This window comes from Pleurodeles waltl, chromosome 12, assembly GCF_031143425.1.
Source record: "Pleurodeles waltl isolate 20211129_DDA chromosome 12, aPleWal1.hap1.20221129, whole genome shotgun sequence".
In the NCBI taxonomy this organism is placed as follows: Eukaryota; Metazoa; Chordata; class Amphibia; order Caudata; family Salamandridae; genus Pleurodeles; species Pleurodeles waltl.
Window position 1 is genome coordinate 707,420,001 of NC_090451.1, and position 26,665 is coordinate 707,446,665.

At 50.4% G+C, this 26,665-nt stretch overlaps 1 long non-coding RNA gene across 1 annotated transcript in view; it reads right to left on the reverse strand.

Annotated features, from left to right (window-relative positions):
* Positions 1 to 23,313, reverse strand: part of LOC138267850 (uncharacterized) — a 59,355-nt gene extending 36,042 nt beyond the window's left edge. Inside the window, exons 1-2 of the long non-coding RNA XR_011199880.1 lie at positions 23,094 to 23,313; positions 18,896 to 19,026 (exon numbers count right to left, since the gene is read on the reverse strand). This is a non-coding gene — a long non-coding RNA (uncharacterized lncRNA). The remainder of the gene's footprint in view (positions 1 to 18,895; positions 19,027 to 23,093) is intronic.
* Between the last annotated feature and the right edge of the window lie 3,352 nt (positions 23,314 to 26,665).

The following is a 26,665-nucleotide window of genomic DNA, read 5'->3' on the forward strand; positions in this document are numbered from 1 at the left end:
GGTGTCTTATTGCTGCTATCTGCACATGCTTTAGCTAAAATTGCTTTGACAGTCCATCGGAATATTTAGATGGCCGACTTCATTGAACTCAGGTGCCATGCACATAACCTGAGATGCTTGGGATCCGGATGCCTCACTTGGCCCTGTCTGATGGTGGGCAGGTCCGGAATGTGTGCTAACTTGATGGGAGGACAAGAGGATAGCAACAGAAGCTCTGTGTACGATGGTTGACGTGGCTAAGCTGAAGCAATTAGAATTATCTGGCAGAGCTCCGATTTGATCTTGCTGATGACCCGAGGAAGAAGGGGTATCGGAGGAAAGGCGTAAGCATAAATCCTTGACCATGCTATCAAAAGGGCATTTCTGCACAACCCTGGTTGGGGATGCCAGCTTGCATAAAACTGGCATTTCGTGTTCTGAGACTTCGTGAAGAGGTCCAGGTTCGGTGTCCCCCCCCTGCGGAAGACTGCATCCAGCGTTGTCTGGTTTAGCTCCCACTCGTGTGAAAATTTGCTTAGCCTGCTTAGTGAGTATGCTGTGGTGTTGCTGACTCCCAGGAGATGTTACGCCCGTATGTGCACTGAATTCTGAATGCACCAGGTCCAGATGAGCTGATTTTCTGTGGAAAGTAAGCGAGACCGAGTTCCGCCTTGCTAGTTTATGTAGTGCATGGTGGTTGTGTTGTCCGTCCGGACCAGCACTAACGAACCTCGGATTCTCAGTAGAAAAGCTTGTAGTGCAAGGTACACAGCACTGAATTCGAGGAGGTTGATGTGCAGCGTCGCATGAGAATTGGGCCATCTACAACTGACTTGCAGATCTTGAAGACATGATCCCCACCCCTCCATCGAAGAATCCGTCGTGATGGTGAACGGAGGGATTTGATTCAGGAACTCCAGACCTACTGAAATGTTTGCAGTCGTTGACCACCACAGGAGGGAGTGGACCTTGGTGTTATGTGAATGATGTCCCCGAAGGACCCTTGCGCCTGCTTCCACTGTTTGTCGAGCTCTTCCTGCAGATGGCGCATTCGAAGACAACAGTGTGGAACTAGGCTGATACAGGAGGACATCATCCCCAGTAATGATTTGAACCTCCGAACTGAAAGAGACTTTTTTTTCTCGAACTGAGTCTGCCAAGGTGTAGGAAGTTGGCTCTGTATGTACTATTTCAAAGTAAGAAATAGCATGCACAGAGTCCAGGGGTTCTCCTTAGAGGTAAGACAGTGGCAAAAAGAGATCATTCTAATGCTCTATTTTGTGGTAGTGTGGTCGAGCAGTAGGCTTACCAGAGGGTAGTGTTAAGCATTTGTTGTACACACAGGCAATAAATGAGGAACACACACTCAAAGACAATTCCAGGCCAATAGGTTTTTATATAGAAAAATATATTTTCTTAGTTTATTTTAAGAACCACAGGTTCAAGATTTACAAACAATACTTTAAATGAAAGGTATTTCACTCAGGTATCTTAGGAACTTTGAATCAACACAATCACATGTACAGTTGTGGCAAAAATGGCAATAAGCTATTTTAAAATTGGACACAGTACAAAATTCAACAGTTCCTCTGGGAGGTAAGTATTTGTTAGTTTTCCAGGTAAGTAAAGCACTTACAGGGTTCAAAGTTGGGTCCAAGGTAGCCCTCCGTTGGGGGTTCAGGGCAACCCCAAAGTTACCACACCAGCAGCTCAGGGCCGGTCAGGTGCAGAGGTCAAAGTAGTGCTCAAAACGCATAGGCTTCAATGGAGAAGGGGGTGCCCCGGTTCCAGTCTGCCAGCAGGTAAGTACCCGCGACTTCGGAGGGCAGACCAGGAGGGTTTTGTAGGGCACCGGGGGGACACACAAGTCAGCACAAAAAGTACACCCTCAGCGGCACAGGGGCGGCCGGGTGCAGAGTGCAAACAGGAGTAGGGTTTGCAATAGGTTTCAATGGGAGACCCAGGGGTCTCTTCAGCGATGCAGGTAGGCAAGGTGGGGGGCTCCTTGGGGTAGCCACCACCTGGGCAAGGGAGAGGGCCACCTGGGGGTCGCTTCTGCACTGGAGGTCAGATCCTTCAGGTCCTGGGGGCTGGTGTTTTTACCAGGCGTCGGGTTCTTTGAAGCAGGCAGTCACGGTCAGGGGGAGCCTCTGGATTCCCTCTGCAGGCATCGCTGGGGGCGCTCAGGGGGGTCCACTCTGGCTACTCACAGGGTCGCAGTCGCAGGGGAGTCCTCCCTGTAGTGTTGGTTCTCTGCAGGTTGAGCCGGGGGCGTCGGGTACAGAGTGGAAAGTCTCACGCTTCCGGCGGGAAACGAGTGGTTTTTAAAAGTTGGTTCTTTGTTGCAAAGTTGCAGTCTTTGTGGAACAGGGCAGCTGTCCTTGGGAGTTCTTGGTCCTTTTAGATGCAGGTACTCCTCTGAGGCTTCAGAGGTCGCTGGACCCTGGGGGACGCGTCGCAGTTGCAGTTTTTCTTGAAGTGGGGAGACAGGCCGGTAGGGCTGGGGCCAAAGCAGTTGGTGTCTCCGTCTTCTCTGCAGGGCTTCAGGTCAGCAGTCCTTCTTCGTCTTCAGGTTGCAGGAATCTATGTTGCTTGGTTCTGGGGGGCCCTAAATACTCAATTTAGGGGGGTGTTTAGGTCTGAGGGTTTGTAGCCAATGGCTACTAGCCCTGAGGGTGGCTACACCCTCTTTGTGCCTCCTCCCTGAGGGGAGGGGGGCACATCCCTAATCCTATTGGGGGAATCCTCCATCTGCAAGATGGAGGATTTCTAAGAGTCAGAGTCACCTCAGCTCAGGAAACCTTAGGGGTTGTCCTGACTGGCCAGTGACTCCTCCTTGCTTTTCTCATTATCTCCTCCTGCTTGCCGCCAAAAGTGGGGCCGTAGCCGGAGGGGGCGGGCACCTCCACTAACTGGGATGCCCTTTGGCGCTGTAACAAAGGGGGTGGGCCTTTGAGGCTCACCGCCAGGTGTTACAGTTCCTGCAGGGCGAGGTGAGAAGCACCTCCACCCAGTACAGGCTTTGTTACTAGCCACAGAGTGACAAAGGCACTCTCCCCATGTGGCCAGCAACATGTCTGGTGTGTGGCAGGCTGGTAAAACTAGTCAGCCCACACTAGAAATCGGGTATGTTTTCAGGGGGCATCTCTAAGATGCCCTCTGGGTGTGTTTCACAATAAAATGTACACTGGCATCAGTGTGCATTTATTGTGCTGAGAAGTTTGATACCAAACTTCCCAGTTTTCAGTGTAGCAATTATGGTGCTGTGGAGTTTGTGTATGACAGACTCCCAGACCATATACTCTTATGGCTACCCTGCACTTACAATGTCTAAGGTTTTGCTTAGACACTGTAGGGGCATAGTGTTCATGCACCCATGCCCTCACCTGTGGTATAGTGCACCCTGCCTTAGGGCTGTAAGGCCTGCTAGAGGGGTGACTTATTTATGCCGTAGGCAGTGAGGTTGGCATGGCACCCTGAGGGGAGTGCCATGTCGACTTAGTCATTTTCTCCCCACTAGCACACACAAGCTGGCAAACAGTGTGTCTGTGCTGAGTGAGGGGTCCCCAGGGTGGCATAAGACATGCCGCAGCCCTTAGAGACTTCCCTGGCATCAGGGCCCTTGGTTCCAGGGGTACCAGTTACAAGGGACTTACCTGGATGCCAGGGTGTGCCAATTGTGGAGACAAAGGTACAGTTTTAGGGAAAGAACACTGATTCTGGGGCCTGGTTAGCAGGCTTCAGCACACTTTCAAATCATAATCATAAGGGGTAATCATGCCAAGGAGGCATTTCCTTACACGACGTCAAAAGCTTGAGTTGACGTTCTTCTGTAGGAAAGGCTTTTACAAGATTTGTGTCCAATATAGCACCCAGGAACACTATCCTTCTGGTAGGTTGAAGCTGTGACTTGTCTCTGTTGAGAGTGAGACCTAGCTGTTGGAAAAGACATAGGGGGTGATTCTGACCTCGGCGGTAAAATGCCCTTACCGCCGGTCATAAAACCGCCATAACACCGCCGCGGCCGCGGTCAACCGCCACGGTCATTCTGACCCACAACGGCCAAACCTCCAAAAATCCGTCCTCCACTGCAGCCTGCCACATCGGCGGGCAGCGATAAACTGGAGATGACCAAACCTCCACCGTCACGCCAACAGAAATACGCCCATGCCATTACGACCCACGAATCCACACGGCGGTCATTCAAACGCGGTATTCCATTGGCGGTACACACCGCCGCGGTCAGAATACACACACATCACCAAAACACAGCCACATTGGACAATTTGAAATACACACACCTGATACACATACACACACCGCTCCCACACAATCAACCAACTATAAAACACACACCCACATCACCCACAAACCCCTGCGACCATAATTACTGAGAGAAGGAGAGAGAGACACAGCAGACAATCCATAGCAAGACACACTGAGGCACACTACACCATCACACACACCACATAGTAGCACAAAGGACCACACACCAACATACTCATCATCACATACACCACCCCACACCTCACCCACACCACCCCATGGCACCCCAAAGGCACCCACGCTTTTCGGACCAAGAACTCCGGGTCATGGTGGAGGAAATCCTAAGAGTGGAACCCCAGCTCTTCGGCTCGCAGGTGCAGCACACCAGTATAGCCAGGAAGGCGGAGCTATGGCAGCGGATCGTGGACAGGGTCAACGCGGTGGGACAGCATCCCAGGAATAGGGAGGACATCCGCAAAAGATGGAACGACCTACGGGGGAAGGTCCGATCGATGGTCTCCAGGCACAACATCGCGGTCCAGAAGACTGGCGGCGGACCCCCACCCACCCCTCCCGAATTTACATCGTGGGAGCAAGAGGTCTTGACCATCCTGCATCCTCAGGGCCTCGCTGGAGTAGCCGGAGGAATGGACTCTGGTAAGTCCCATCTCAACTACTATATCCCCCCCACCCCACCAGCATGCCAACCCACACCCCCACCCTCACCCCCAACCCCCCAGCACATATCCTCCCTGACAATGTCTCACCAGCACAACCCACCCATCCCAACACCAACTCCTGCATGCCAACACAAATCATGGGCACCCATCACCTATGCATGACCACTGCACTAACCCCTCCCCCCCACTAAATACCCTCACAGCACCTCCCTCAAGGGAATGCCTGCACTGGGGAACAAGGGCACCCATAACACGCACGCTATTGCACACACAGAAACAATAACCAAACTCTCTTACCCCATGCAGGACCCGAACGACAACACACCAGCCAGGAGGGTCCAGAACTGTCCATCCCACCACCGGAACAGGCCCACACTGAGGATAGCAGCTCTGTCAACAGTGAACCTGATGACCAGCCCGGACCATCGGGGACCTCTGGGCAGTCGGTTCCCCTCAGGCAGCTACAGGCCACACCAGACCCGACCCCCTCTGCCGACACCAGCACAGCTCCCACCCAGCGGGCCCATGCCTCTGTCTCTAGGACAGCTCAATCAGCGGTGTGTCCGCCACTACAGGGCACCCAGGCTAACCCAACACCCCAACAACAACAGGGACCTGGGGGCAGTGGGAGCGGGCACACCGGCCAGGGGACAGAGGCCGGGGGAAACCGGGCAGCTCGGAGGGCTGCTGTGCGACAGGGGGGGGAGGAGAGGCCCAGGGAACCCACTCTCCAAGAGGCCCTCACCACCATCATGGCAGCCTACCACCACTCCCAAGAAACGATGGCGACGGTACTGGCCAGGTTCACTGAGGTCCAGGCACAGCAGGAAGAACGCTACATGGGGTTCAGGGAGGAGCTGAGAATCATCGGGACCGCAATGGGGACCATCGTCCTGGCCCTCCACAGGATAGAGGACGCGTTGCGGGACCATGGTGCACCACACAGGGCCCCTGTCACTAGGCCGGACCAGGAACAGCCTACCACCTCCGCCGGCGCTAGTGGACAGGAGGTCCCAACACCTCGACAGCCCCCCAGAACCCCACCTCCTGCTGAAGAACAACCACCCCGTAAGAGGAGCCTGAGACCAAAGAAAAAGACAGAGTAGGATGTCAAGACCCCCGCCAGCAGGACATACCCCCTGAACTCTTCCCACTGTCCCACATTGCCACCCTGTCCAACCATGAACTGCCTATGCTCCATCCTTCCCCAGGCAAAAGAACAATGCACCTGTGAGACTGAGAACTGGACTCTGCCATGGATATTCCTCCACCCCCACACATCACCCTTAGAATCACATGTACCGATATCTAGCACTGTAAATAAATCACATTTTGCACAATAATCTGTTTTGAGTCATGCTGTCTTATTAACAAATGTATTACATATTACTGTTCAATTTCTGTTCTGTCAATTAGTCATGACAACATACCAATGTCAATACGCTGTATTTCATGGGCGAACCAAGCAGAAGTCAGGTACTGAGTCAGACAGCACTGAGAAGGGAAGGGAAAGGCAAAAATTAATGAAAAACATCTGTGGGGAACTACAGAAAGTACAGATGCAGGAGGCTAGAAGCAATTGGGAAATGGCGTGGGTGATTCTTACCTAGGTGTCACTGGAAATACTGTTGTATCACTCTATCCCTATTGTCTGTGTCGTCCTCTGAGTCTTCCTCCTCTTCACTCTCCACAGGCTCCACGGCTTCTACAACACCACCATCTGGACCATCCTCCTGCAGGAAAGGCACCTGGCGTCGCAAAGCCAGGTTGTGAAGCATACAGCAGGCCACGATGATATGGCACACCTTCTTTGGTGAGTACATTAGGGATCCACCAGTCATATGCAGGCACCTAAACCTGGCCTTCAGGAGTCCAAAGGTTCGCTCAATCACCCTCCTAGTACGCCCATGGGCCTCATTGTAGCGTTCCTCTGCCCTTGTCCGGGGATTCCTTACTGGGGTCAGTAGCCACGGCAGGTTGGGGTAACCAGAGTCACCTATTAGACACACACGTTGTCTCTGTAGCTGCTCCATCACATAGGGGATGCTGCTATTTCGCATCACATACGCGTCATGCACTGACCCTGGGAACTTGGCATTTACATGGGAGATGTACTGGTCAGCCAAACAGACCACCTGGACATTCATCGAATGATAATTCTTTCTGTTTCGGAACACCTGCTCATCGTCTTTTGGGGGTACCAAAGCCACATGGGTCCCATCAATGGCACCAATGATGTTGGGGATGTGTCCAAGGGCATAGAAATCACCCTTCACTGTAGGCAAGTCACCCTCCTCGGGGAAAATGATGTAGCTCCGCATGAGTTTCATCAGGGCAGACAACACTCTGCTCAAAATCTTAGAAAACATAGGCTGAGACATTCCAGATGACATGGCCACTGTGGTCTGGAATGACCCACTGGCCAAAAAATGGAGGACTGACAAAACCTGCACCAGAGGGGGAATCCCTGTGGGTTGGCGGATGGGGGACATCAGGGCTGGCTCCAGCTGGGCACACAGTTCATGGATAGTGGCACGGTCAAGTCTGTATCGAAGTATTATATGGCGTTCTTCCATTGTCGACAGGTCCACCAGCGGTCGGTACACGCGAGGATTCCTCCTTCTCATCGCAAGTCCCAGCGGACGGTGCCTAGGAAGGACAACATGGAGCACAGAGTCAGCCAAAACACAGGTACGTACAGACAGCTTGCACAGTTAAAGAATGGCAATGGGTTGAAAGGCGTGTATGTGTGGCAATGCAAGGCCTAGGCCTGTGTGTCGCAGTCAAAATTAAGCCATGTGGGCCCTTGAAATGGCGGCTGCCTGACCTGTGAAGTGGGACAATGGGATGTGAGGTCAATGCGCTGGCGGGGCACACCGTGGCGGTAGGCGGTCGCAGACCGCGGCGCAAAGCCGCATTGGTTAACATTGAAGCCTATGGGTTTCAGGAGCCAATAACGAAGTGCGCCGGCGGTCGCGGTACGCACCGCCGCGGTACCCACCGCCGCGGACGTGACCGCCATTTTCTATCTGCTTAATCACTCGAGACCTGATCATCCACAGGAGAGGACCTATACTGCAAGTGCTGCTGTGACCTCGGTCTGGAAGATACAATGGCTGCTGCGCCTGGGGAAAGGGCCCCTGCCTTCACGTCTGAAGAGTTGGACAAGCTCGTGGATGGGGTCCTCCCCCAGTATGCGCTACTCTACGGTCCTCCAGACCAACAAGTGAGTACACCGGGTGCTAATGGAATGGGCTATGCCTGTGTGGATTGGGGTGGATGTAAATTGGTGGGGTGGGGGGCGAATGAGGAGTGCAACGCCCGACAGATGAGAGCATGTGCCATATGGCAAAGTGGGAGGGGGGGGGCCAATTACATCTAACATGCAGGTCATTGATGAGTTCCTCCTTTCCACCCTGTACATGTCTAATAGGTCAGCGCCCATCAGAAGATCGACATTTGGCGTGCCATCGCCAAGGTAGTCCGGACCTTGGGGGTCCACAACAGACGGGGCACCCACTGCCGCAAGAGGTGGGAGGACATCCGCCGCGGAACAAGGAAGACCGCAGAAACACTGCTGGGGATGGCCTCCCAACCTAGGAGGGGTGCCAGTCGCACCATGACCCCCCTGATGTCCCGGATCCTGGCGGTGGCCTACTCTGAATTGGATGGGCGCTTTAAGACATCACAGCAGACACAAGGGGGTGAGTATCAGCACATTCTCCTATCTTTCTGCGCAGTGGAGGCGTCTGGGTGGGGGAGGAGGGCTGTGGGTGACATTAGGCCAGGGCGCTTTCTGTAGTGTAGTCCTCTCCCTTAGGCATGGCCCTGTGCCCCCGGCCCCCACCTCGGTAGGGTGACAAGTACAGCCATTGAAGGTCCAGCATCTCCCATGTGCGCGTTTGACGTCTCTTGGCCTGTTGTCTTAGTCAGTAGTACTGAGTAGTGTACCCCGAATGCGCGGCTTAGTGCATTAGGCACCTGTGTCTGTCCTCTCCGCCAACGGTGTTGACATTGCATGCACTCAACCTGGTCTTCTTTTTTCTCCCCCCACCCTTTCTCTTCATCTTCTTGTGCATGTGTGCATTAGCATCATCAGGCGGAGGAGATATGGCATCGGAGCACGAGGGAGCTGCAGGACACAAGGCCCCGGTGGGCCCAGGAACAGACACCGAGGGCACCAGTGATCCGGAGGGCGAGGGGAGCACCACGACGGGGACCGCTGGTGAGAGCAGCGAAAGCGACACGTCCTCGGATGGGAGCTCCCTAGGGGTGGCGGCAACATCCGTGCCCCCCGCCTCTACAGGTACAGCCGCCACCCAGCGCACCAGCCCCGCCCTCCCAGCAGCCCCTCAGTCTTCGCTCCGTGCCGGTTCACCCAGGAAGGCGCGCGTCTCCTTCGCCCCAGGCACCTCAGCCCCTGCCCCTGTTGCCCATGCTGCCCTCAGTGCGGAGCTCATTGACCTGGTAAGGATGCTCATTGTTGGGCAGACGACCCTTTTGAATGCCATCCAGGGTGTGCAAAGGGAGGTGCAACAGAGCAATGCGTACCTGGAGGGCATTCATTTGGGTCAGGCTGCCCATCAACGAGCGTTCACTGCTCTGGCCTCAGCACTGACGGCAGCCATTGTCCCTGTTTCCAGCCTCCCTCTTCTGACTGCCTCCAGCCTATCTCTGTCTCCTGTTCCTCAGCCTATCCCATCCACACCATCAGACCAGCCTGCACACACCTCAACACCCAAGAGCAGCTCATCCAAACACAAGCACCACAGATCCCGCAAAAACTCACCCGAGCAACACCCAGATGCAGACATGCCAACAGCCACTGCCACCCCTGTGTCCCCCTCCTCCTCGTCTCCCTCCTCCCTCCCTGTGACGTCTACACTCACACCTGCATGCACCCCAACATCAGCCAGTGCTTCCATCACCACCTCACCCTCCAGTACAGTCCACACTCGTGCAGTCACCACCCCCACTGCCATGTACACGTCCCCTGTGTCCTCTCCCACTGTGTCTGTCACCCCCTCTTCCAAGACACACAAACGCAGGCAGCCACCCACCCAACAGCCATCCACCTCACGACAGCCTACAGCACCAGCACCTTCACCCAATGACAGCACACCTGACTCCCCTACAACCACCTCCTCTACCTCCACTTCCATCTCCACTTCTCCTACCCTTTACCTTGGCCCTAAAAAACTTTTCCTGGCTAACCTTAACCTCTTTCCCCCCCGATGACCTCCCCCATCCATCTTCAAAGAGTCCCAAGAGCACCGCAGCCACCACCAGCCCAGCTTCGGGTGTCACTGTTGTGCCTGGGTTCTGGAGCCCACCCTTTGCCAGCAGTGACACATCGAGCTGCAGCAAGGACACGTCCAGCCCCCCCCCGGCAAGAGGACCCGCAAAACCAAGGACCGCCGTGCGAGGACCGACAGGGCTGCCCCCAAGGAGCAATGTGCGGCCACTTCACCACCCACACCATCTGGGGGAGGCAAGGGCCCGAGAGCCCCATCAAAGGAGCGGAAGGGCAGCAGGAGCGCGGAGAAGGTGGACCCCACATGCCACATCCCAGCTGGGAAGGAGGACACTAAGGAGGCCAGGAGTCCGTCCCCGAAGGGTCCAGAAACGTCACGGTCCGAGGGCGACTGAGCAGGGAGTCGAGGCCAGGTCTGGCTCCCTTGACCTGCTGGATGAGCACCGCTAAACAGGGCCCGCAGTGCAGGAGAGCACCGCTGAACAGGGCCCGCCGTGGAGAAGAGCACCGCTGAACAGGGCCCGCGGTGCAGAAGAGCACCGCTGAACAGGGCCCCGCCGTGGAGATAGGCACCGCTGAACAGGGCCCGCGGTGGAGAAGAGCACCGCTGAACAGGGCCCCGCCGTGGAGATAGGCACCGCTGAACAGGGCCCGCGGTGGAGAAGAGCACCGCTGAACAGGGCCCCGCCGTGGAGATAGGCACCGCTGAACAGGGCCCGCGGTGCAGAAGAGCACCGCTGAACAGGGCCCCGCCGTGGAGATAGGCACCGCTGAACAGGGCCCGCGGTGGAGAAGAGCACCGCTGAACAGGGCCCCGCCGTGGAGATAGGCACCGCTGAACAGGGCCCGCGGTGGAGAAGAGCACCGCTGAACAGGGCCCCGCCGTGGAGAAGAGCACCGCTGAACAGGGCCCGCGGTGGAGAAGAGCACCGCTGAACAGGGCCCGCCGTGGAGAAGAGCACCGCTGAACAGGGCCCCGCCGTCTCAAGCACCGCTCCGCTGGGCCCCGCCGTCTCAAGCACCGCTCCGCTGGGCCCTTCTTCTCAAGCACCGCTCCGCTGGGCCCCGCCGTCTCAAGCACCGCTCCGCTGGGCCCTTCTTCTCAAGCACCGCTCCGCTGGGCCCCGCCGTCTCAAGCACCGCTCCGCTGGGCCCCGCCGTCTCAAGCACCGCTCCGCTGGGCCCCGCCGTCTCAAGCACCGCTCCGCTGGGCCCTTCCTCTCAAGCACCGCTCCGCTGGGCCCTTCTTCTCAAGCACCGCTCCGCTGGGCCCTTCTTCTCAAGCACCGCTCCGCTGGGCCCCGCCGTCTCAAGCGCCGCTCCGCTGGGCCCTTCTTCTCAAGCACCGCTCCGCTGGGCCCCGCCGTCTCAAGCACCGCTCCGCTGGGCCCTTCCTCTCAAGCACCGCTCCGCTGGGCCCTTCTTCTCAAGCACCGCTCCGCTGGGCCCCGCCGTCTCAAGCACCGCTCCGCTGGGCCCCGCCGTCTCAAGCGCCGCTCCGCTGGGCCCTTCTTCTCAAGCACCGCTCCGCTGGGCCCCGCCGTCTCAAGCACCGCTCCGCTGGGCCCTTCCTCTCAAGCACCGCTCCGCTGGGCCCTTCTTCTCAAGCACCGCTCCGCTGGGCCCTTCTTCTCAAGCACCGCTCCGCTGGGCCCCGCCGTCTCAAGCGCCGCTCCGCTGGGCCCCGCCGTCTCAAGCGCCGCTCCGCTGGGCCCTTCTTCTCAAGCACCGCTCCGCTGGGCCCCGCCGTCTCAAGCACCGCTCCGCTGGGCCCTTCCTCTCAAGCACCGCTCCGCTGGGCCCTTCTTCTCAAGCACCGCTCCGCTGGGCCCCGCCGTCTCAAGCACCGCTCCGCTGGGCCCCGCCGTCTCAAGCGCCGCTCCGCTGGGCCCTTCTTCTCAAGCACCGCTCCGCTGGGCCCCGCCGTCTCAAGCACCGCTCCGCTGGGCCCTTCCTCTCAAGCACCGCTCCGCTGGGCCCTTCTTCTCAAGCACCGCTCCGCTGGGCCCTTCTTCTCAAGCACCGCTCCGCTGGGCCCTTCCTCTCAAGCACCGCTCCGCTGGGCACCGCCGTCGCAAGCACCGTTTATGGTTCACTGTGCCCACCATGCCTCCTCCTTGACCAGTGGAGACTGTCATCCACCTGATGGACTGTGGCTTTGCACTCCCCAGGATGGTCCAGTGGGCAGCCCACCCACTGTAGAGACATTGAGAGACTGTGGCTTTGCACTCCCCAGGATGGCCCAGTGGGCAGCCCACCCACTGTAGAGACATTGAGAGACTGTGGCTTTGCACTCCCCAGGATGGCCCAGTGGGCAGCCCACCCACTGTAGAGACATTGAGAGACTGTGGCTTTGCACTCCCCAGGATGGCCCAGTGGGCAGCCCACCCACTGTAGAGACATTGAGAGACTGTGGCTTTGCACTCCCCAGGATGGCCCAGTGGGCAGCCCACCCACTGTAGAGACATTGAGAGACTGTGGCTTTGCACTCCCCAGGATGGTCCAGTGGGCAATCCACCCACTGCAGAGACTTGAGAGACTGTGGCTTTGCACTCCCGGGATGGTCCAGTGGGCATGGTGGCTCCTCGTGGATCTGGCGTCGTGGACTCATGTGGCTGTGGTGCCCCCCCCTTCCCTTCCCCCTGAGGTGCCTGTAGTTTTTACATCTGATGCCCCTGCAGTGTTCTCTCCAAAGGACTCAGGTCTCCTGTGTGGGCTTTGCCCTTGTTTCTCAAGACTTTGGCCCACGGACATGCTGAAATCGTAGGTTGTGCAGGACTTGGTACTTCAGTTATACACTGATGTGTGTGTCATTAGTTTTGTTGTGGATATCTTTCATGGTTGTACGCTAATTTTCTGGAGCTTTTTGGTACATAAATATTTATTCCAAATATGATTATGTCCTAGCATTTTTCAGGGGTGTTTGGGTGGTGTCACTGTGACTTGGTGCGCTGCATTGGTGAGTACATAGTTGGGGGGGGGGTCGCATATGTGTGTGGCCGTAACCTTTCGTCCTCCCCCTCCCGTGTGTCGTAGGTGCAGTACTCACCGTTGTCGTCTGCGCCGGACTTCGTACTCGTGGTAGATGAGAAGGTAGACGAGAGCAGGTAGGATGTTTAATTCGGGTTCCATGCTGTCCTCCTTCCTCCTGGAGTGCGTAGTGGTGAGCGTTTTCCCGTCCGTAGTCTGTTTCCGCCGTGTTTTTATCGGCGGTGCTCCCGCCCCGGAAAAGGTGGCGGATTGGTGAGTTGGAATAGTGTGGGCGGTACATTGTCTGCCGCCTGTCTGTTGGCGGTGACCGCCGCGCTGTTTGTTTGTACCGCCGTGGCGGTCGGAGTGTTAAGGTGGCTGTCTGTGTTGGCGGTTCCCGCCAGGCTCAGAATCCCATATTTTTTACCGCCAGCCTGTTGGCAGGTTGGCCGCCGCTTTAACACCGACCGCCAGGGTTAGAATCACCCCCATAATGTGGTCGTGAGGGAGTGACGTAGAGCAGAGATACTCGGAGCCTTTAGTAACCAAGCGTTCAGATATGGGAATACCTGGTGCTTGAGACGTCTCAGATATGCAGCCACTGGGGCTAAGCACTTTGTGAAAATCCGAGAGGTGGATTTAAATCCGAAGGGTAGCACTCTGAACTGAAAGTGCTGGCCAGCTACCATGAATCTCAGAAATTTCCTGTGCTTGGGGTGAATGGGAACGTGGAAATACGCATCCTGAAGATCTAGGGAAGCCATGAAGTCGCCTCTGTTGAGAAGCTGTAGTACATCCTTCAAAGTTACCATTCGAAAGGATTGCTTTTTGAGATATTTGTTGAGCTGCCTCAGATCCAGGATGGGCCTCCACAGAAGGGACTTCTTTCTGATGAGGAAGAATCTAGAGTAAAAACCTCTTCCTCTCTGCGAAGAGGGTACCACCTCAATCGCCCCTTTGGACAACATGCTCACGATCTCTAGGAGATGTAGCTGTTGTTGACGCTCCCAGGAAGGTGGTGTTTCGGGAGGCCTGGAAGTGAATTCTAATAGATGGCCATGACTTCTGATATCCAGAACCCACATGTTGCTTGTGATCTGACTCCAACGACGTAGGTGACGAGTCAAGGAGGGAGGGGCAGCCGCCCCCTGGAGACTGTCATTGCCTGTGCAAGGCGTCCTTGGACTGTCATCCCGATCTTCCTCTAGGAGACGGTCTGTTGTATGCTGCCGCTGGAGGCTGCCTTTGATGGTACTGGGGTTTGGGTGACTGATACTGGGAGGAGTAGGCTGGATAACAAAAAGACTGGTAGCCATCTAGAAATGAGGAGTGGCCTCTACCCTTGGTTCCCCGAAAGGGAGTACGCTTATACTGTAGGGATCCCAACGACCTGGCATTATCAGTATCAGCCTTGATCGCCTGAAGGGCATCGTCGACATGCTTGCCAAACAGGTCTTGGCCATCGTACGGAAGATCCAGGATCTTTGTTTGGACATCCAGCCTGAAATTAGTGGCTTTGAGCCATCCCTGGTGCCTTAATACGGTTGAACCGTCCAGAAGCCTAAATTCCATGGCCGCAATGTCCAGGGAGCGGTCAATTATTTCTGCAGATGTTCGTTGGCCCTCTATAATGATCTTTTTAGCGTCCGACTTGTTGGTATCTGAAAGATCCTCTACAGAGTGGGAGATGTCAGACCACAGCTGCCTGTCGTATCTGCCCAGTAGTGCCAAATAATTTGCTGCACGGACCACAATTGCCGACAAAGAGAACCTCTTCCCGATTTGGCCAGGCACCTTCCGTCCTTATCAGGAGGGGCCGATAAAGGTGCTGAAGGGTTCTTGGAGCATCTCTGGGCAGCCTGGGAAACCAGAGTCTGGTTTTGGACGACCCACTGGGCACGAAGGAGCATCTTCTGTTGCCTTATACTTTTTGTACAGCTTTGGCAACACCGCTGGCACTGTCGCCGGGTTTTTCATAATCTTCAGCCCCTGACTCCAGACATGGTCAATGATGGGGATAGCCCTAACGGATTTTCTGTGGGGCTCTTTAAAATCATAGAGAAATCAGTCCTGCTGAGTAGATGGCAACTGCAGCTCAAACCTCATTGCAGCTTTCTCTAAGAGGTTATGGAAAGAGCCAATTTCCTCAGGAGGAGATTAGACTGCTAATGGCTCCGGAGAAAGGGGTGCCGGGAGCACATACTCATCCCATTCGTCCTGGTCAGAGAGAACCTCTCCTTCCTCTGCTGCTTCATTAGAAGAGGCCTGGACCTGATGACTCTGCGGAGCCTGAAGAGGAACTTGTGGCGTTGTAGGAAAACTTGCAGAGGTGCCAGAGTAACCAGACCAGAAACTGCTGGCGTGGGATCTTTCCTCGGCTGAGGGTAGAATTGTTCTCTGTAGTCCGCCAGCATAGCCTGGAGTTCAGACATCAGACTGGAGGGCAGAGATACTGTTCCCTGCTGTTGTGTTACTGGGTCATAGTAGTGTTGGCCATAATATGAATCGTTGTCCGAGTACTTCTGGCATTTCATGTGTACCTGTGAAGGACTTCTAGCTACTCCAAACATTGTATCTTGATCTGAGCCCTAATCATCCTCATCGTCATCTAAAAACCTATATGGAAAGAGTCTTGAAACTTTGCTCGGAGACGTAACAGAAGGTGTTAAACGAGCTTTAGAGAACTTTTTGAGCGGAGTATGTTGTGCGGGTTGACCCAAAAGTAACATAGATGGTCTTTGTCTTTTTGTTGTAAGCAATCCTGGAGTTGAAGACAAGAAACCACTTGTCGTCGATGGGGGCGTCAACGATACCGTCGTCGCTAGAAACATTGTCGCCGATGACGGTTGGACCGTCGACGAGAGCGTCGTCGACGGAGGCGCCGTTGGAATCGTCGACAGAGGTGCGGTCGACGAGGGCATCGCCAACGGGTGTGTTGTCGGCGAGAGAAGCGCCGACGAGATGGGGCGCACCGTCGACGAGGATGATACTGTCGTCGATGAAGATCCTGAAGCTACTGCCGTCAACGTAGAGATCGTTACCACCACTGGCGTCACCGATGAAACGGTCGTCGATGAGGGTATTGTTGACGGTGCAGAGCTAGGCTTCTTAAATCTGTGAAGCACGTTAGGAGATGGAGTGGCCGGCTCTGAAGCAGTTTTCTTAGATTTTCGAGGGATTCTGTACCCAGTTTTTTCTTCTGTGGAGAGCCATACTTTGATGTCTTTTTCCTAGCTGACTCCTGCCCCTCAGAACTTTCTTGTTTTCTTTTAAGAGGTGTTTTAGGGGCAGAAATAGAAGAAGAGGAACTGTCCTCATCAGAGGCAGAGTGTCCAGTCTTACCTATTTGCAGCCACAACAGAAGGCGAGCCTCCCTGTCCTTCAGGGTCTTAGTAGAAAACTTCCTGAAGATTTTGCAATCCTTGGTCTTGTGGCTGGGGTATAGGCAGTAAATACACTCCTCATGTGGATCCTCCATATATAATCTTTTTAAACATGAGACACAAGATCTAAAAAGGTCTTTCTTTGGAGTCTCTGACTTTGGCAGCCAGTTTGAATCACCAGAGTAGGTAGAAATATCCAAAAGCTGTAGAAACAGGTCTTCTGACAGGAGACTCCTCAGCACAACATGCAGTGGAAAATCTGAGGGAAGGCAGCTCCTCACAGGAGGTGCTAGAGGGTGAGGCAAGCTGATTGGTTTAAGTTTGAGTTTGGGTCTATTTTACAAAACAACTATGATGGGTTTTTGCACTGAGGCCTACTTCATGTATTGAGTGCGTACATCTTCAGGCCTGGTTTTATATTCCACCGGGGACTCCCATCTCGACGACGGGGAAGTATTCAAGCATTTGAATCTATGAAAGTTCCAATACTGGAGTAATGATAGCTGTTTTGTTCTTTATTTTAACATGTCCTGGCTCAGTGAGAAACATACCAAAAACAAAATAAGCTCTGTGCCCTCCCGTAATTTTTTTCCGCCCCACTCTCCCCTTTTTCCTTTCCTTATGTTTTAAATCTCCCTCCTCCCCGTAGCCCTGTTCAGGCTATAGCCCGAACCTCAATGGGCCACGTCGTGGCCGGCCCTTCCTTGTCTCCTCTCTCCAAGGCGTCCTCCGAGTTTGTTGTGTCTATAGCAGTCGGCACCTCTACTCCTCTTCCTTTTCCCGCCTTCACGACTCCTCCATCTGCCTTGTTCGCCGTCCTCCGCCTGAACTCTCCTCGCTTCCTTCCTGTACGGGGTTTAAAACCCCTACTGGTTCTGGGTCCTCCTGGTGGTCAGGCTCAGCAGGAGGTCCCGTCTCTTCCAAGATAGTGTTTGCAGTCTCCTGAGTGCCCCCGGGTATGCCTCATCCAGCGATGGTTCTGGCGCATCACCACATGGCACCTACATCATTCTCCTGGGGTGTCATTTTTCCCAGTTGTCTACTTCGCTACACCACATCCCTACATACTGGAGCTCCATTTCTGGCATCCTCTTTTCATTCTCTTTTTAATACCGTCAGCATCCTAGTCCTCTTGCCCACCCACACCAATTAGGTCAGTAATGTGTCCAGCTCTTTAAAAGGCATTCTAGGGACTGGGCTAAGGCTGCACAACTTTAACAAAGAAAATGGACTGCCAGCCACTTCCTGCGTGTGTCATCCTCTCCTACTGATGAAGGAAGCACCGAGCAACAGCATCTGACTGGTCATTGGTAGAATGGTTTACAATTCACAACATAAAAGTGACAATTCCACTTGCATCTGAATGGTGTGGAATACCTGAAGTGAACACACTTTTGACTACTGACTCCCTCCAATTGATATAGACCAATTTCGAATCTAAGTGGCCTCCTGGTTATAACCAAACTGCTACTATACTGGATATAACTAGGCCACTTTTGCTTATTCATTGCTTACATTTAAGTTTGAGGAGCTCTGTAAGTCAGTGTGGAGGAAGACGGGAACAAGATGAAGAAATGTTTTGCTCTCTCTCTATGACAGAGGGTCTTTGCCTCAGCAAGGGATGATGTCGTTCTTACCCAATCTGAGAATCTCCCTGGGGCATTTCTTAAAAGTATGCTCTCTGGCTTCCAGCAGACCTCTGACCTCAGAGGATGATGCATTCCCAAGGCATCCAGGAACAGATATAGCCCAGACCTGATATTTTTCCCATACTCGGGAGTCGAGTCGAATAGAGGAGAGGGCGGGGGGAGGGATGAGAGAAAAGTACAGTGGATCACGGAGCTAAGTCTAGAAGGAAGCAACAAAGAAGAAGCTGTAATGAGTGGAGATTGGAAAGGAGAGCGTAGGAAAGAAGCAGGGGAAGCCAGAGAACAATGGAGGAGAGAAGTGTTGTTGGGACTAGAGAAGCAGCTTGGAGAAGGACAGGGAGCAGAGAGCCAGAGAAGGTGAGGAAGAGTACAGTGACATGCCAAAGGGGAACATAGATCAGGAGAGAAGAACACAGGGCACAGCAAAAAGGACTATCGAGAACTGGACAAAGTGCACTATATCCACCTCTGACCAAGTCAGAAAGGCTGGTTTTCTCACCCTTTGTTCTGCATTATCGCCAGAAAGGGGACGTGTTAATATGTTATAACATCTTGGTACTACTGAAAATATGTGATTATATTTTTCAGACACAAATATGCATTAACGATTTCTCAGATTACTTTTGCACTATAGCTGCTGCACTCAGACCAAAAAACAAATTTTATTGCCCACTGAAATGGAAACCATTAGATTTTTATTGGATTTTAACTTACTTTGCAAATGGAATCAAATTCTCATCCGTATTCTTCTCCTCCATCATGGTCTGTAATCTTTGGACACAGATCTCGTATAAAGCAACACCTGTCTCACTAAATCCCAGCTGCAGACTATGTGTGCCTGAAACCTGTACAAAATAAATTGGAAAAAAAAATGGCAGCATATTTATAGTGCATCCATTAACTTATATATAATATTTTCAAACCCGCCCCCACAACCTATTTATCTCACTGCTTGATATCCAATGGAAAATTATTTGGTGGAAGCTTCTTAGATTCTTATGATTGAAACATTCAACAAACATTGTACATAGTAAGACAAATATTATTAATAATATGCATGAATTACAATACTGGTGTGTTTGTTTAGTACAACATACACTTTATTGTACGTCAAAAGCTACACAATGAGGTTATCTGCACTCCACTGCCAACAAAGACTACCATTAATCACATAACAGTGGACAAGGCATACGAGGTAACCTTCTCAAAGCAAAATGGAAGTAGGGAACATCATGTGAATTTGTGAAAGATACCAATGCCGGAGAAGTATTGTTACAAGTAACTAATGTTACCTTCTCCACCATTCAATCTGCCATAGTCATGCTTGAACGAAGACTAGCAAGCAAAGGGAAAATGGGAAAAGGATTACCTTACTGGAAGAGATGATACTGGTATTGTCCTCATGAGGTGATTGTTCATGATGCAGAGGGCAATAAAAGCTGAGATCCATCTATGACCTCATCTAGGAGTGCTTGTTTTTGGTTGCGTGGTCAGAAAATCAGAAATTTTACCTTCTATGTAAAAATTAATTTGGAGGGATACTGGAACTCTGAGGGGTGAAGTGCTAATTACACAGCTGTGGACACATTATGAAGAAAAAAAAATGCAAGGTTGCAGGATCACTGAGATCAATGTTTGAAAGAAACTTCAGTTTGAGTAATGGCTGTAACACTTATTTATTCCTGTGAAAATATTCTCACATACAAGGGAGCTGCATAGCAAGGAAAGGAGGCTGACACCAACTGACCAATGGAATGTGGAGTGCATTGCACCCAGAATCCCTAATAAGGCCTTTTTATTATCAGGCCATCAAAGTACTGTGAAGAAAGGGGTTATGGTACTGTTGCTCAGCAAAGGTGAATTTAGCAAAGAAGAGAGTTAAAGGATAGATGTGGAGGAGCTATAGGGACAAAAACATTCAGGTTGTCCCACACAGTTGGAAGGATAGTCATTGTTCATGCAGCATATAGCTCACTTTGGGTCAGAGGGGTCGTAATGGAAGCTGGCACAACAGGGGACTGGATGTGAAAGAAGGTATAATTAGTACATTTTGGGTGGATCCCCTGACTAGCATAGCTTTGTGCTCTACTGCTGAGCTACAATAATAACACAGAGGGCATTCAGGGGACTAAACTGTTGAGTGGGGGGGTATTTTAGAAGGCGGAAACTTGTTATGCTTTCTCCGGTTAGAAGGAAAACAGCATGAAAAAGGGCTGCTGCTACACCCAAAGTCTTCCACACCTCACAAATGTGTGTGAAACAACCTAAACTGATTTAATCAGGCAGAAGAAAATGAATATGTGAATAAATGTATGTTTCTTCATCCAAAAGAAGATGGACATCATGTCATTCCTTACCAAGCTGAGACAAGATTAGTATGTCATGTTACCTAGCTGAAAAGCCATCAAAGATATCCACAACTGCAGCTGCTCCTGTAATCGGGCCCTTTTGGGAGCTCAGAGCTTCTCAACTATGCCTTTGCAAATTAGTGTCATATTAGGTTAGCTTCTGGACAAATATTTCCACCTCTTGTTTCTGGAACACAAAATTGAACCCTGTTTCCTGTGGTTTGGGGTCAGTTTTTGTTCACCTCTTCTAATTCCACATTAAACATCTTGCATGCCATGTTTATCAGCTCCTGAGTCTCTACTCCATTTTTGACTGTAAAGGCATAATTATTGACAGTATGAATATCTACCATTTATAAATTGATGGAGGGGAGAGACATATCATCATTTCTTGCATACCTGTCAGATTGCAAGTCTTTACATGCACAAACCTATGGCCACAGTGGTACAATACTTGCCAGACACCTGAGATTCTAAACCGGTTAAGCGTATTCGGGCAGTGGGGACCTTATACATAGCATTAATGGGTATTAAAAATAAAAAAACTTCCATTTCAAAACATACCATAGAAAAGACCAAGAAGCATGATTGAATGCCTTCTCTGCTTCTAATAGAATCAAACCAAGTTATAGCTGCTGTAATTCCGCAAGATTGAACAGAGATAACTCTCTGCTGCTTTTCCAAGGTGCTGATTAGCCGTAGCCGTCAGTACAGATAACTCATCCTGAAGTGTGCTGAATTCGCCCCCCCCTCACCACCCCACTATCCTTTGCATCAATATCCCCTTGGCCAGCATGAGTTCTGGATACACACCCCTGAACTCTGCCTCCCTCTGCTTCTGCGGATACAAACTGAATCTCAAGGTCTCCCCTTTGACCCCAGCTTTTAGTGCATCCCATACTATCCCCGAAGCAGCTGTATCTCTGCTAGTACCAAAAATTGTTTTGCCAGGCATGCATGTGGTCTAGATAGAGTGGCTCTGCTAGGGCCTTTTTATCAAATGTCCAGACCCGTAACTACAGTAGTCAGTTTCAAAACCTGTGGATTAAATAGTCCATCTAGAACAGAATCAGCTCTTTCACTGCTTCACAGGGAATTATAACATCTGTTTGATCCAAGAAACCTACTCGTTACCCAGAGACTGGGACAGAATGAGATCCAAACAGTAGCAGAAACATATATTCTCCTCAGGGCAGTCCAAAAAGGGGTGAGAAATTGTAGTATTGAAAGGAGAGCTGAGAGAAGGAAAGAAATAATGATATAAAGAAATATCAAAAGAAAGTTAAGAATGTATTACAGAAAAATAAGTAGATGAACGAAAAATGATGGAAAGAAGCAAGGAAAAAATAATGAAATAAACACCTGCTTCGAAAAAGCATTTTAAAATGTTGCTTTAAATGCATAATTTTGCACTTTTCCTCTCATGGGAACAGTTCCCATAGGCCTTCATAGAAATGGTTGGGAATATACAGTTTACTCGTTCATTCAGTATCATTTTGTTCAAAGTGAGGGGTATTTTACTTTTCTGGCTACTCTCTTGGGACTAACAGCATGAGTACAGATAAGTGGATAGAATGCTGTAGTGCACCAAGGTACTAATATATTTCATACAAAGTATTCATGTGTTGGGTTTTTCTGTCATACGTTTTTAAGGTATAGTTATGTATTTTCCCTGAAGGAGCGCAAAATGCAGAGCGGGGGCATTGTAAAATGAACAATTGAATGAATGTATAAAGCACAATAAATATGCACTGGTAGTTTCAAAGGAAACGAATATTTACTTAAATAAAGTGCTTCAACAGCCACTGAAATTAACTAAATTGAGTCGGTCGGAGGGAAGACCGGCCACTTAATCAATTACTCTAAAACATTATAAACCACCGATAAGCAATCAACGAAGCATACAGAAGATGACAACCAATGTGTGCGTGGCCTCCCAGTGAGTGGGTGCCGGGGGTGAGTGACACTGAGGAGAAGTGGGCGCGGTCTTATCGGTTACTGAGAGGTGCCAAATGCCAGAGCATCGTGCCTCTGTGCCCAGACTGTGACTAATCAAGCACAATGCCAGGCTGTGTCGAACTGTGATCCAAAACATTCTTTTTTTATATATATTATTCCACTTAGATACATTACCAATCCTTTTGGGCTCCGGGGAGTAGTGTGCGACCCGACGAAAAGCACTTTGATGCCTCGTCAAGGGTAGTTAGCGCTATCTCTCTCTATATATATATATATACACTTACTTAACTGATTGGCAGTTCCAGCTTGACTGGAGCCTGTTCCTGTGAGATTGTTACGGAAACAGGTGCTGTTGTGACACCTGCCTTGAGGGGACCACACGTTGTACCGGATTCAATAACAAGGTATGCAATAAATACTTCTATAGCTCAAAAACCTAAACTCGAACAGGTTTCATGTTTTGCTATCTCGAGACCACTATTCCCACAGTTGTGAGTGGTTTGAAAGCCGCCTGGGATAAACAGTGCATTCAGTGAAGTCCACCTCAGCACTGCTAAGGGAACGAACACATTTCAGACACATACGACGTGACAGGATTTGAGCACCTGCGGGCAGGAACGGCTGAGGAAGCCGGAGGCTGTGGTCGTCCAGCCGGAGGATCCGTTCCCGCCTTCTGAAGAGGGCTGTGTCAGGCGCGAAAGGCTCTTCTCTCGGTGCCCCCACCCTTTCTCTGACCTCCTCACGCCTCTCCTGCCTCTGCTTCCCCTGACGAAAGCCCTGCCCCGAAAGAGCCCAGCGCCCGAGCCGCCGGTGGCCTCCGGTCCGAAGGCGTCAAAATGGCGGCTGGCGAAAGCTGAAGTAAATCTGAGCGCGGGACGGCACAGGCGCATGCGCAGTATGCAGGCGGTCGCGCGGCAGGCGGGAAAGCGCGGATGGCGCGAGGGCTGAGATTCCTCAACGTGTACAATCAGCTCCGCAGCTGGTAAGCGCCGGAGACCGGAAGTCGCGCGAGAGCAGAGGAAGTCACGCCCAGGCGGGAGTCTGAGCGCACGTGCCGCAGTTCCCCCGGGTGCTTTGCCTCAGAAATGGCGTGACCCTCTTAAGTGCTATGCTGCATGTAGGGGGGAAGGCACTGAGCAACCCTCACAACTTTATCTAAGATAAATGTGTGTCCTGTCAAATATTAAATCATTGATTTATTCTATCATTCAAGTGGGTAGTTCTTAACATAATCTGAATATTGTTATATAAAACAATTTAACAGTTATCCAACTTGAGAAAGATAAAATGTGATAAATCCTTTTCTGTGCATCATAAACACCCTACTTGTAGGGGTGGCACCTATTTAAATCCTGTTCATGGTGGCCATAGGGAGCTCCGAAGTTCTTAAGCCACAAAACAACTCTTGACTCTTACACCCCCAGGTGGATGATTTGTGGGGTTTTTGTACAACCTCAATTTAATGAGGCAATGCATTTATAACAAGGCACAACACAACATATCAAAAACACAGTTAGGTAAGGACAAACTCAATAAGTGAGTTCTAAGGCAGAATTAGAAAATTTAAAGAGACTTCCTAGGAAAATTCAAAAAGTGCAATACAAGAATTGTAAAGTGCGGAAGCATACAGCATTGTCATGAAGGCGCACAGAACTAGAGTAGTACAGAATAGTAAGCTAAATCCAACAAAATTCAAGTCCCAACGAGCAGCAAAATAGTAAGACATCAGACAGTACCCCTATAGCATCAGAAAGGTCTCATCGATGTTTATATAGGAAATCTTCTTATAAGACATAACAAACTGCAAATTCATCTTGGTGTGAGCAAAAATAATACAATTTTAGCAAGTCAGAGCACAGAATTCTCAAACGCTATATTTATTTACCATCTAATTACTTTCCCAACGCATGAATATTGATTTGGTCCCTTTGTGCTATTGTCGTCCTGAGATGGCAAAACAAACTAGTGACGAAACAACAGTGGACCGTTGTAAATAAATGCAGTACAATGGATTAGCGGAAGAGACCTTGAGCAGTTGAACTATTACTGAACCAATGGTAGACAATTTTTCTTTGAGAACAGCGAAAATAACTTCATTTGGAAATAAACATGACTTACATTGACTGTGTGTGGCAGAAACAATATACAATGAACATACAGGGGGAGGCATCTATATTAAACAAGAGGGGGGTCAAGGCCTAACTGAGGCCTACATAGCATAAGCCACTTTAACATGTCACAGCAAAATTCTTTCAAAGGCAATGATATTTAAAAGATATACATATGTAAATGTAAGTGTAAATTCCTATTTTGCACACATTTAATAAAGCATGATTTTTATAATGCACAAAAACTCCCACGTATTGTACTGACAACAAGTCAAATGCATCTTGCGGGTGTAAAATATGAGTATTGTCCAACAGCACTCTTCTACTCAAAACATTTTTTTTCCAAAGTCAGTACCACCTGTAATAAACACCCGATTTCAACCTTCTTGAAGGGAGGTAATGTTTCACAGAATACTTTTCTAGATATTTTGTTGCCTGATTTACTTTTTGTTGTTCTTATTTAAGAATTGTGCTGGTGGCTGAAAACTTGAAGAAGAGGACAACTGGGAATTCAATCATGCTAAAGGGTCCTTGTGTCCTGCCCTTAGGCAGTACAAGGCCAATAAGCCACATGCAAGTGGATCTTCAGGCCTTTGTGTAGCTTTAGAAAGTTGACCTCAAGTGTGAGGTGGTTGGGGCTAGAGTTCTAAAAGTTGGAGTCTTAAAGTCTAGTGATTTCACAAAGGACTACTTGACTTTCGACTGGTGGATGTCTTTTAGGTCCAACGAAACCATTCTTAGTGGTGTGGTTGGATGATGGGGTTTGGGCTGTTTGGTGAATTAGGAGAGAACATTTTCACAGGGATGTGGCTTGGTCCATTAGATTTGAGGTTGTGCTTCAGGTTTCCCAACAATCACTCTTGAATATCTTGTTAAAACACATTAAATGAGTAGGATGACACAAGGGGAGCTTAAGGGGCCGCAGAATGAGAGAGACAAGCAGATTTTTAGGGGCACATAAACCACAACATTTTTCTAACAAATCAACATTTTTAAGCTCTTCAAAACAGAGACAAAACTGTGTGTGTGATTGTCAATGTGGGCATGTAAAAATCCCACGAGACATCTGATAGACACTTCACCATACCCAACTGAAGCACTTGTACCCGGCTATTTACTACAGAATACAAATTTTAGTGGGGTGTAACACCCCCCACTGAATCTATGCTCCTGTTTATTAACTGACAAAATCCTCTCCAGCATTGCCTTCTCCACAGATCCTTGAAAAAGCTTGAAACCTGGGTAAATTTGCATAATGAAGCACAAACAATGTCCAGTTCTTCATGTAAACAACTTCTTCCAATTCTTCCAATTTAGTAATTTAATAAAACAACAATCACGTCTTTCCATATTTGAAATACGGTAAAATGCTTGCCTCCGGTCCAGACAAAATACAGAAAATAAAAAGCTATCAATCACAGTGCTTACAGCCAGTACCTCCATTTAAAAATGTTATGGTATATTTTAAAACTATACTGTGATAGGTTTTCATTTACCATCTTTAGTTTATAGCTTTTGATTGCACCTTCTTTAAACGTTAGTAAAGGCAATGGATATTTTTGTTTTAAATACAGTATTTGCTGTCTAACACATGTTCCTATCTTACCAAAAAAGCTAGTTGATTCCCTTTTGTACCAGTCCTTAACCATGGAAGAGATATATTTAATGCCAGGTGACTGGGCATTACCATTACAACACACCTCACTGTGTCAGGATTTTTATATCAGGTAGCACTCATGGAATCCTCTGCCTTTCGACCAATTCATGTCAGCGCACTCTCCAGCACATTGCACACCTTGCTTGACCTTATTTCATCTGTTGAAAACAATACAGCAGCCTAAGGAGATTGCTGCAGTCAAGTGTGCTGCCCATAAGGCAAAAAGAGATATGGGTACTCTTGGAAATATTTATGTGGATCAAGTGGCCATATATTGTGCACATGGGGATAAATAGGGATTCACAGTGCTAAATAATTATGATTCAAGAATAAGTTCCGTGCAAATTGAAGAAAATGTTAATAGTTTCTTATTGAGTTTAATTCACGCTTCTCTAAGTGAGTTGAAAGACCT